Source organism: Microcaecilia unicolor, chromosome 8 (assembly GCF_901765095.1).
Source record: "Microcaecilia unicolor chromosome 8, aMicUni1.1, whole genome shotgun sequence".
NCBI lineage: Eukaryota > Metazoa > Chordata > Amphibia > Gymnophiona > Siphonopidae > Microcaecilia > Microcaecilia unicolor.
In genome coordinates this window covers 217,618,774-217,630,317 of record NC_044038.1, presented here as the reverse complement: position 1 = coordinate 217,630,317, position 11,544 = coordinate 217,618,774, and positions in this window count along the sequence as shown.

Below are 11,544 nucleotides of genomic sequence, written 5' to 3'. Positions count from 1 at the left end.
TAATGAGTAAAATGCTTTGTGGCTGTTTGTCACTAGATGGTGCTGCTACACTTTTTTTTAAAAGTCACTAAGATGAAAGTGTTTTTCTGGATGGCAAAATGAGAATGGATTTCATCGGTGCAGCGGGCTCCAGATTCACCAAACAGGGTTGATACAGTTCAAGATTTACCACATTGCACGCAGGGACTTGTGCTATTGCTTTAATTCAGTTGTGCGATTAGAACTACGTCCCAGCATGCAATGGGGTAAACCCTGGACTGGATCAACTCTGTCAGGCAAACCTGAAGCAAGCTGGCAACCCTAGCTTAAACATACCCAGCTAGTCAGGGTTTCAGGATACCCACAATACATTTGCATGAGATAGATTTGCATACAGTGGAGGTAATGCATGCAAATTTATTTCATGCATATTAGACCGACTAGAGCAGAGATATTCATTATTCTTCAAGTTCAATTTCATCATGGTTGAGACAGACAAGGTGCACACAAACACACACACAAAAAGAAAACAATTAAGTTTTTGCATTAAATCACTAAAGCCATGAAAGGGAAGAATTATACTAAGGGTGTTATAAACGGGATTTGTGAGACTGACTAATGAAAGGAATCACTGTGCTGCATGAACCAGGGGCGTAGCTACGGGGGGGCACGGGGGCCTGGGCCCCCACAAATTTCATCCAGGCCCCTGGTTTGGCTGCTGGGGTCCCCAACCCCCACCAGCCGAAGCCTTCTTCAGCACGGTCTCCGGTGCAGCCGCGTTTGCTGCCTGCCCTCTGCTCTTCTTGCTCCTCCTGTGCACGCTGACGCTCACACTAGTACCCGATAATGATACACAGTATAACTCCACAGTATCATTATCGGGTACTAGTGTGAATTTAGTCACGAAGGGAGACTATGAGAGAATAGTTATTTCTATTGAGTGTGAGGTTTTCGTTTATAATTTGAGCACTGGGTGTTTGCTCACAAAAAAATTTAAAAAAATGTGGAGTTATTCAATGATTGAGAAGCTTATCCACCCTTAGAGGGCATAAATCACGCTAGTGTAGCCTCGCTTGGGTGAGACTTTACTCTGAGATTATTCCACACACATATTAATTTTAATCAGATTTATGAGTGTTGATTTGGATATAGCTATTCTCTCATTGTGTTCTCTCTTCAGTGGGAGCCTGGTTCATTATTCAGTGCTTGGACAGAAAGGACCCGACACAGTCCGTGTTTTGGCATTAAAAAACACCTGCCTCAGGGGTCACAATAGTGTTGTAAAAGACAGACATAAATGTATCATACATAAGCAAATATATGTAATATATCCTATATAATAAAACACACCTCCAACATTCTGAAGCTGACTGCATGGCTGAGGCATTCCTGCTCTCTGTATCCATCTCCTGAATTGACATCACGTACTTCCGGGTTCGTCACAAGCAGAAGTGACCAACCACACGAGGTTTCTCGGCTTCAGAATGTTGGAGGTGCATTTTATGAAATAGGATTGGTCAGTTCCTTGAAGCACAGCCAGAGCTCAGTGTCCTGCACAGTAACGCTCAGATACCAGAGAGAGGGGGGTGGGGGGGCTGACACCCGATAGGGACACACACACTCTCTCTCTCTTTCACAATGTCTCTCTCTCTCACTCTCACACACTGTCTCTCACACACTCTGTCTCACATTCACTCTCTTTGTGTCACACACTCACACACTCTCTTGGTCTCATACACTCAGTCTCACAGAGAGTCTGTGTCTCACACTCTCTCTCTCTCGCACACACTGTATCTGTGTGAAACACTCTCTCCCTCACACTAATTCACATACGCAATTGCACACACTCTCATTCTCACACACACACTCGCACCCAGACTCACACTCTCTCTCACACACACACTCTCAAATTCACTCTCTCTCTCACACACACACTCTCACATTCACTCTCTCAAACATACACACTCCGAGGAAAACCTTGCTAGCGCCCGTTTCATTTGTGTCAGAAACGGGCCTTTTTTACTAGTGAGTGAGTGTGTGTATGTATATATATATATATATATATATATCAGGGGCGTAGCCACGGGTGGGCCTGGATGGGCCCAGGCCCACCCACTTTCCCTACAGGCCCACCCATCCACATTCTTCCTTGCTGGCTGCCTTTTCTCCCCAGGCTCCGCTTCACTGCATCGCTCTGCATTCTTCTTCTCGCCTGTCACGTTGCACGCAGCGCTGCCATTCACACAGGCAGCTGCGCTCCCCCCTACCGCGTCTATCCGGGAAGTGCATCAGAGGACCAGATGGAAGCGGCAAAGGGGAGCGCAGCTGCCTGTGTGAATGGCAGCGCTGCGTGCAGCGTGAAAGGCAAGACGAAGAATGCAGGGAGCGACGATCACGCAGCGAAGCGGAGCCTGGGGAGAAGTGTGCATATCTACATTTTGGCCTCAGCCAAGGGTACCGGGCAGGCAGCGGAGCAGAGGGAGAAATCAGTTGTATATTGTGGGAGGAGAGGGAGAGGGGGATAGGGACAAGAGATATGGGGTGGATGGTGAAGGAGAAATGTTGCTTGGATGGGGAGGGAGAACACAGGGCGAAATGTTGGACACAGAGGTGAAGGGGAGGGAGAGATGGTGCATGAGGGTGGAGGGGAGGAAGGGAGAGAGAGACAAAGGGGTAGAGGGGGGCAAGAAAGGGAGAAATCTTGTATATGGGGGTGGAGGGGAGGGCGAGATGGTGCACGGAGAAGAGAGGGAGAAATGTTGGGCATGACAGTGGATGGGAGGAAGGGAGAGATGCTGTATGGGAGGAGGAGAAAGAGATATTGAACCTGGGGCACAAGGGAGGCGGAGACAGAGATGGTGGACAATGGGCAGAGGCAGAAATGTTGGACATGGTGCAGGAAGGAAGAGAATGCTGCATGGGAGTGAGGGAGGGAGGGGGAAGACAGATATTGGATCTGGGGTACAAGGGAGGGGGAAAGAAGGATGTGGACAATGGGAGAGAAGGGGAGATGTAGGACATGGGGTTGGATGAGAGGCAGAGGAGATTCATGGGAGGGAGGGAGGGAGATATTGGATCCAGGAGCAAATGAGAATGATGGACAGATGCCAGACAATGGGAATGAGGGAAGAAAGAGGGAGAAATGCTGGACCATGGGGGACAGAGGAGGATAGAAGAGAAGGGACAGGGAGATGTTGGGCTACGAGAGCAGGGAGGGAAGAAGGAGGGAGTAGATACTGAGCTAGAAGGGTGGATGGAGGAAGATGCTGGGAATGGTGGAACCATGTGGAAGAGGGTGGCAAGGAAATGGATGAGAGGATAGTGATTACAGAGGATAGAAATATAGTAATGGGGAGTAGATTAAAGATGAAAGGGAATGGCTGGAGAAGGAGTGAGTTGGGTAATGTGAGAGGTAGTGGGTGAGAGAAGAAGATAACGATCTGATAGGCAGCTGTAAAGTAAAAAGAAGGAGAAAGAGAGTAAAATTTGAGTTGACAGGCAAAAAATAAAAAAAGAGGAAAGAGCTAAAAAGGAATGATCAGTATGTCAGAGGTAGATGTAGTGAGGGAATAGACAGTAGAGAGGAGAAAGGACAAATGGAGAGCAGTCACTTGAAGGAGAATTAGTAGACGACAGACAGGAAATTAGAAGCAACATAATGGAAAAATAAAATGTCCAGACATCAAAGGTAGAAAAAAGCATTTTATTTTGAATGTTTAAATGGAATATGTTAGCTTTGTGAAAAGTGCATAGCAAATGTCTTTGCATTGTGTTCAGTAGAAAGGAAATGCACTTTTGGTTTTTATTTCTCCAGGGTTGTAGTACATGTTAAGTTTAACTTCTTGGGGTTCTCAATTCAATTTTTGTGTAAATATTTTTATTTCTAACTTTTGATCCCTTGTTCTGTTTTTGGTGAGGGTCTGTCAGTGTGACAGTAATGGCAGGTACAGAAATCAGAAGGGAGGCAGGGAAGAGAGGGGATTGGAGAGAGTGCCCTCCTTTATTTTCTGACCTGGGCCAGAGCATGTCTAACACTGGCACTTACCCTTGCTTTATAGCTGGTGGGGCTCCCCAAGCATCCCAGCTGAGGACCTCCTCCAAAGGCAGTCAGAACTCGCTTCTACCAAGCTCTGCAGTTGGCAACAGCATCTTTGAGTTACTGACAACTAAGGATGCAAGGGGTGCCAGCTTCGGTCGCCTAGGGATGTTGCTACTGCCTGCCAAGCTTGGTAAAAGGAAGTTCTGGCCACTTTCAGAGGAAGTTTTCAGCTGACAGAGTTTGAGGATCCTCATTAGCTAAAGTATTTATATTTTGAGGTGAAGGTAGGGCGAGGCAGAGAAACTTTTGTGCCACCCACTTTGGGTTCAGGCCCACCCAAAATTGGTTTTCTGGCTACGCCACTGATATATATATATATATATACACACACAAGTTGCAAAATATATACATGCCACAAAATATTAATAAATTAAATAAAAAGGACTGAAGAATAAACTCAACTGAGGACATAAAATCCATAAAAATTATATTGAAATAATGCACAATGAATATTGTTAATGGTGGACGTTGTACATAAGTTACGAAACTAAAAGACATCAAATGAATCATCCATGGGCAAACTGGCTTAGTAAAAACAATACCATATGATACAGATGAGAGACTTGATGGCAGAGAGCACCCACAAAACAAAAGACATACACCCATCAAATAGTGTGCATGACATGAAATGTGTGTGTATGTAAACAAAGGGTGTTAGTGATGGACAAAATAAAAGAAAGAAAGGGGGAAAAAGTACAAAATGTCCTGACAGGAAGAGACAACAAGGAAGCACCTGTAAATGAATGACTGAAACCCCCTAACCAAAGAGAAGGTAAATATTGCCAAGTGAGAAAGAAGAAGAGGCAAAAAAAAAAACAAACTGTGGTGAACAATGAAACTACATTGAATATAAGAGAAAATAGTGGCCACTTACCGGAAAAGGACACTAAGAAACCAACAAAGCCACAAAGCAATCAGCTCTTTGAAAAGAAATAGACACCTGCAGCTCTTGATGACTCAGGATTAAAAAACATGTATAAAACAATTGCTAAAGAGGAAAGAAAAATGCAGTCAAGTAAAAGGTGCCTTTAAAAAACGCCGTGTCCGTGAGAAACAACTGCAGGACAGTTCGCTGATACGCGCAGAGAAAAAAAAAAAACATTACAGGCTCGGCAAAGTACTGAAAAAATATAAGATGAAGTGTAAAAAAAAAAGGGGGTGGAAGGTAACATCTACCAGGGAAAAGGCTGACCGTGTCATGCTCCATGGGAGAGGGCGTATATTTATAGGCTATATATGCCAATACTGTAATGTGTTGAAAAAAACATCTCTGCAATGATGGGGCACGTACTCCTAATTACAAAACACTCCGTGATTAACAGCGTTTTTTTTAAAGCACACATCCTTTGGCGCCTTTTACTTGGCTATATAAATAGGGGGGTTATTTAAGGTTATGTTCATCCTTTGCCTGTGTCTATGATTTGGAAGGATCTGTCAGGAAGTGGGTCCAATGAAATGTCAATAGCCAAAAAAAAAAAAAAAGTCCTTCTGAAAAAAACACTATACAATCAACTTTTTAAAAATCTGCGTTCTCTGCAAATTTTACAATAAAATACAAAAAGAATTATTATGATATAGTATATATGTATTCATTTACATGTACAGACTACCTTTTATATACAAAGTGAATCTACATCTCAAAAACAAATTATTAAAAAATGCAAAACAAAAGAAAACAAAAATGCAGTAAACATGAGATGAAGCATGAAAGTCAATTACAATGTTCTAAAAGACAGAGGCACTGAAAGTATTAATATTTAGATTCTTTTCCAGATTAGGACATTAACACCCAGATTCTATATAGCACGACCAAAATTGTGCATGCAAATTGGTCATAGTACGGCTTTGTGCACGCAACTTAATTACTTAACAAGCCAATCAGTGCCAATATTTGCCATTTAACAAGCTATTAGGCACCAGTATTTACTTGTTTTACTTGGCATAAATGGACACGCCTAGAGCTAGGTGCAGACATGGGCATTGCCACATGGGAATCACTAGTGCGGTTTGGTAAAAGAGGCCATGAGAAGGGAAGTTATCAACGTGGGCTCCTGTTAAGATGTGTTATTTTACTGTTAACCCCAGCTATTAGTAACGAGGTTTTATTGTATAAAATGAGACCTGTGCTAAAATAACAGGTCTTAATGAACAGGCTTATCAGAGGTAGGGAGGGTCTGTGAGTGCTGCAGTTTCTTTCTAGATGCCTCTCCTCTCCCCCTTATTCAGTGGCCAAAGTTCTAATAAAACATCCCTATAGCAGGGGGGGAGGGGGGAATCCAACTCAGAATATATGGGAGTAATTAAAATAAGTCCCTCCTTCCTTGGGTGGAATATACACCACTGCCCTTATTACTGTTTGAAACCAGGGGCAGAGGCTCTGGTGAAGGCAGGGGGGGGCCGCTACACTTGGGCAAAGTGAGGAGAAATTGTGGGGAAGAGGAAGACAACCCCACCCACAGGGCGTAATAGGTCTGTGCTGAAACAAAACCACACCCATTTCTTTTACAGGCAAGGTACTTCAGAACTGCGTCTCAGCAAGCTCCAACCTGCTGCTGCTCTCTGCCACCCACTCACAGCGGGAACTGCAAAGAATCCACATGCGGCAGTGTATCCAGAAGCAGGGCTTAACATATTCAACCACCCTCATCCTGTGCAGCCAAAAAGCTGACCATTACCCTGTTTTCTATGGTATTCTATGCCCATGAGAGAACATTTAAGCAAATTGGTCCTATGGAGCATTGCATAAAATGGGCCCTTCGATAAATAATACACATAAAAGCATGTCTGCATACAGTAACATGGTACAGCTTTTTACTACACCTAGCCAGAGTTTGGTCTTTTGTTCTCCAGGTTGGCTGGAGATGCTAGGGATGCAGCATTCCCAGTTTTTGGGAGAGATGCAATGTCTCCAGATGGGCAGTTCTGCCCATAGCAAGAGACTAATGAACCTCACCCCTAAGCTAGGGCATGTGGAGTATGATCTCATTAGTCTCTCTAATTTACTGCTAATGCTCGCCCTGGTACTTACATCATGCCACAGAGAGCTTCCTTCTGGATAAGATATAGCATGGATAGGCAACCTCTCGAAATGTGCTCAGAAATTGGTTTTAATTGGGTCTGATTGGCATTAATCCTCTTTCAAGCACACTTCCTTGGTCTCTTCCTTGGGTGCTTGAGGATACTCTTTTAATTTGATATTCAAAATAATCATTTGGTAGTGTCACTTCTATTTTCAATATCATTTTAATTTTTTTTTCCTTTATCACTATGTCCTGTTCAGTTGCTTAACAGCTGAAATGGTAATACATATATGTATATTCTCATTCTCTATCTATATCTACTATAATAAAACTCAACCTCAACGTTCTGAGGACACTGACATCAGTGAAGCCAAGCTCCGACTTCCTTCAAAAAAGGTTCGAAGGTTCGTGGTGGTGAAGCCACCAAAATCGCTCCGGGCCCCGCCCTCGAGGGCGGAGCAATGGCAGAACAACGAAGGGGTTGGCAGGGAGGGAGGGGAAATCGCTCCAGGCCCCGCCCTCGAGGGCGGAGCAATGGCAGAACAACGAAGGGTTTGGCAGGGAGGAAGGTGGGGGGGTGGGAAATCGCTCCTGGCCCCGCCCTCAAGGGCGGATCAATGGCAGAACAACGAAGGGGCTGGCAGGGAGGGAGGCGGGGGGATCGCTCCAGGGCCCGCCCTTGCATCAAACGTCATGACGTTGGGGGCGGAGCAATGCCAGAACAACGAAGGGGTTGGCCAGGGAGGGAAGGAGGGGGGTGTTGGCGACAAAAACCTTGCTGGCGCCCGTTTCATTTGCTCTGAAACGGGCTTCTTTTACTATCTACTATAATAAAACTCACCCTCAACGTTCTGAGGACACTGACGTCTGTGAAGCCAAGCTCTGACTTCCTTCAAAAAAGGTTCGAAGGTTCGTGGTGGTGAAGCCACCAAAATCGCTCCGGGCCCCGCCCTCGAGGGCGGAGCAATGGCAGAACATCGAAGGGGTTGGCAGGGAGGGAGGCAGAGGGCTGGGAAATTACTCCGGCCCCCGCCCTTGAGGGCGGAGCAATGGCAGAACAACGAACGGGTTGGCAGGGAGGGAGGCGGGGGGGAAATCGCTCCGGGCCCCGCCCTCGCGTCAAACGTCATGACGTTGGGGGCGGAGCAATGCCAGAACAACAAAGGGGTTGGCCAGGGAGGGAGGGGAGTGTTGGCGACGAAAACCTTGCTAGCGCCCATTTCATTTGCTCTGAAACGGGCTTCTTTTACTATCTACTATAATAAAACTCACCCTCAACGTTCTGAGGACACTGACATCAGTGAAGCCAAGCTCCGACTTCCTTCAAAAAAGGTTCGAAGGTTCGTGGTGGTGAAGCCACCAAAATCGCTCCGGGCCCCGCCCTCGAGGGCGGAGCAATGGCAGAACAACGAAGGGGTTGGCAGGGAGGGAGGGGAAATCGCTCCGGGCCCCGCCCTCGAGGGCGGAGCAATGGCAGAACAACGAAGGGTTTGGCAGGGAGGAAGGTGGGGGGGTGGGAAATCGCTCCTGGCCCCGCCCTCAAGGGCGGATCAATGGCAGAACAACGAAGGGGCTGGCAGGGAGGGAGGCGGGGGGGATCGCTCCAGGGCCCGCCCTTGCATCAAACGTCATGACGTTGGGGGCGGAGCAATGCCAGAACAACGAAGGGGTTGGCCAGGGAGGGAGGGAGGGGGGTGTTGGCGACAAAAACCTTGCTGGCGCCCGTTTCATTTGCTCTGAAACGGGCTTCTTTTACTATCTACTATAATAAAACTCACCCTCAACATTCTGAGGACACTGACGTCTGTGAAGCCAAGCTCTGACTTCCTTCAAAAAAGGTTCGAAGGTTCGGGGTGGTGAAGCCACCAAAATCGCTCCGGGCCCCGCCCTCGAGGGCGGAGCAATGGCAGAACATCGAAGGGGTTGGCAGGGAGGGAGGCAGAGGGCTGGGAAATTACTCCGGGCCCCGCCCTTGAGGGCGGAGCAATGGCAGAACAACGAACGGGTTGGCAGGGAGGGAGGCGGGGGGGAAATCGCTCCGGGCCCCGCCCTCGCGTCAAATGTCATGACGTTGGGGGCGGAGCAATGCCAGAACAACAAAGGGGTTGGCCAGGGAGGGAGGGGAGTGTTGGCGACGAAAACCTTGCTAGCGCCCATTTCATTTGCTCTGAAATGGGCTTCTTTTACTAGTCTATATATACACAGACAGCTCCTTGTGACTCTGGGCAAGTCACTTAACCCTCCATTGCCCCAGGTACAAATAAGTACCTGTATACCATATGTGAGCCGCATTGAGCCTGCCATGAATGGGAAAGCGCGGGGTACAAATGTAACAAAAATAAAATATAGTTCCAGTTCAGTGGATTTTCCCCTTAATTTCATGTTCTCCCCATCTATGATACTGTGAACATGGGGAGCCATCTAATTTCAGATGCTGCACTTGTAAAAATGTAGGGTAATTTTGCAGCTATCAGTGGAAGGAACCAACAGACACCTTAATTTACCCAAAGACTTGACATTGTCAATTTTTGAACAGGTGCAATATTTTGCAAATGGGAATACTAAAAAGAAAAAAGCAACACTGGGCCTTCAAGAGTGGGACAACAGGAGTACTTTATTGACCAAGGACCCGACACGGGCCGTGTTTCGGCGCCAAAAAGGCGCCTGCCTCAGGGGTCAATTTGTAGATGTAATGGTTAGACAGAGTTCAAGATATAGGTGCCTTGAAAGACAGCCTCAGTAACTTGTATTGATTTCGCTATCGCGTGAATGAAAAGGGCTCCGATAAAGGGGCCTTCTCCTGTTCAATCCAAAAGGGTTGAACAGGAGAAGGCCCCTTTATCGGAGCCCTTTTCATTCACGCGATAGCGAAATCAATACAAGTTACTGAGGCCCGTGTCGGGTCCTTGGTCAATAAAGTACTCCTGTTGTCCCACTCTTGAAGGCCCAGTGTTGCTTTTTTCTTTTTGGTTTCTCATATTGTATACTGTATTACCCTCTCTGCCTGTACTATGCAAATGGGAATACTGAAATGTCTTCATTAACACAATTTTATTGGTCACAGAGAAGTGTGTGACTAAAACTGGGCACTTTATATGTGAACTCTATGCACTGCATACTTTTTATTACTGTTGAGCTGTTAAAAGTTTAAAGAATTAAAGCCAAAATTACTTTCTGTGCTAAATATTGTTTTGCAACTGAAAAAGTCTGCACATCACTGTGAGGACAGTGCCGGGCAGACGTTTACGGTCTGTGTCCCACAAATGACAAGATGCATTTGGATAAGCTGGACTGGGCTTCGATGGCAACTCCAGAAGTTGGAACCTAAGGACAGTGCCGGGCAGACATCTACAGTCTATGTCCCAGAAATGCCAAAGAAAGAAAATGATCAATTATTTTATATCACATTCATTATTTGTTTAATCATGAATTTGATGAGTGTGACTGTTGGGCAGACTGGATGGACCATTCAGATCTTTAGCTGCCGTCATTTACTATGTTAAGTAAATATCACCAAGTATTCTGCAGTACAAGGTGCAGGGGAGATGGGAGTTCAAGTCACTCTAATACAAAAAAACTGAAAAACAGCCAAACACAATCTCAAAGGGTCATATGAAAAGAGATTGCACAGCAATAGCTAACTAGTGGGAAATACCCTCAGAAACCAAGGTCTCTGCCAAGGTCTGAACACCAGGACACTGATATCTACATGAGATTTTTTTGTGCTTGTGATCTTGTATCATTCATAGGGTATAATATCCCACCTGTTTTCAAACTATTCACAACAAAACTAATAATTTGAAAAATTAAACATTCCAAGCTTAGCATGAATAAACTTAGCTTTTTCAAGGCTGGCTTAGTAACCCCACAATCCAACTGTTAACTTTCATTTGTTCAACGGGGCCCAAATCATTTCACCCACATGGCTTTATCAGGAACCACAGTTTTTACATGGTAAATTTTCAGCCAACTGAACGTCTCAGGAGACCAGCACTCGTCACTCCCCATCCATTGTGTGACCACAGCTCCAGCCCCCTTTTCAGCCCCCAGTTCCAGTCCTAGCTCCCTTATCCCACTTAACCTCCTTTTCAGCCCCCAGTTCATCCCCTTCATCCACCTGCCTTGCATTATAGCCCCCCCCTTTTCAGTCCCAGCCCCATTCTCCCATCTGCCCCCCTTTTCAGGCCCAGACACATTCTCCCACCTACCCCCTTTCTCAGAACCCAGTTCCAGCTCCAGCCCCGTTCTCCCGAGCACCCCCTTTTCAGCCCTCCCTGAGTTCCACCCCTAGCCCCTGATTTAGCTGCAGTTCAAGCCCCAGCTACAGCCCCCAGTCTCCACCTGACTTCCTCAGCTCCCTCGACAGCGCCCTTCTCATTTCTGCTCCCGACACCCTGCATTTAAAATCTTTTGAACTGGCAGCGCAGCACCAGCACATTGAAAGAA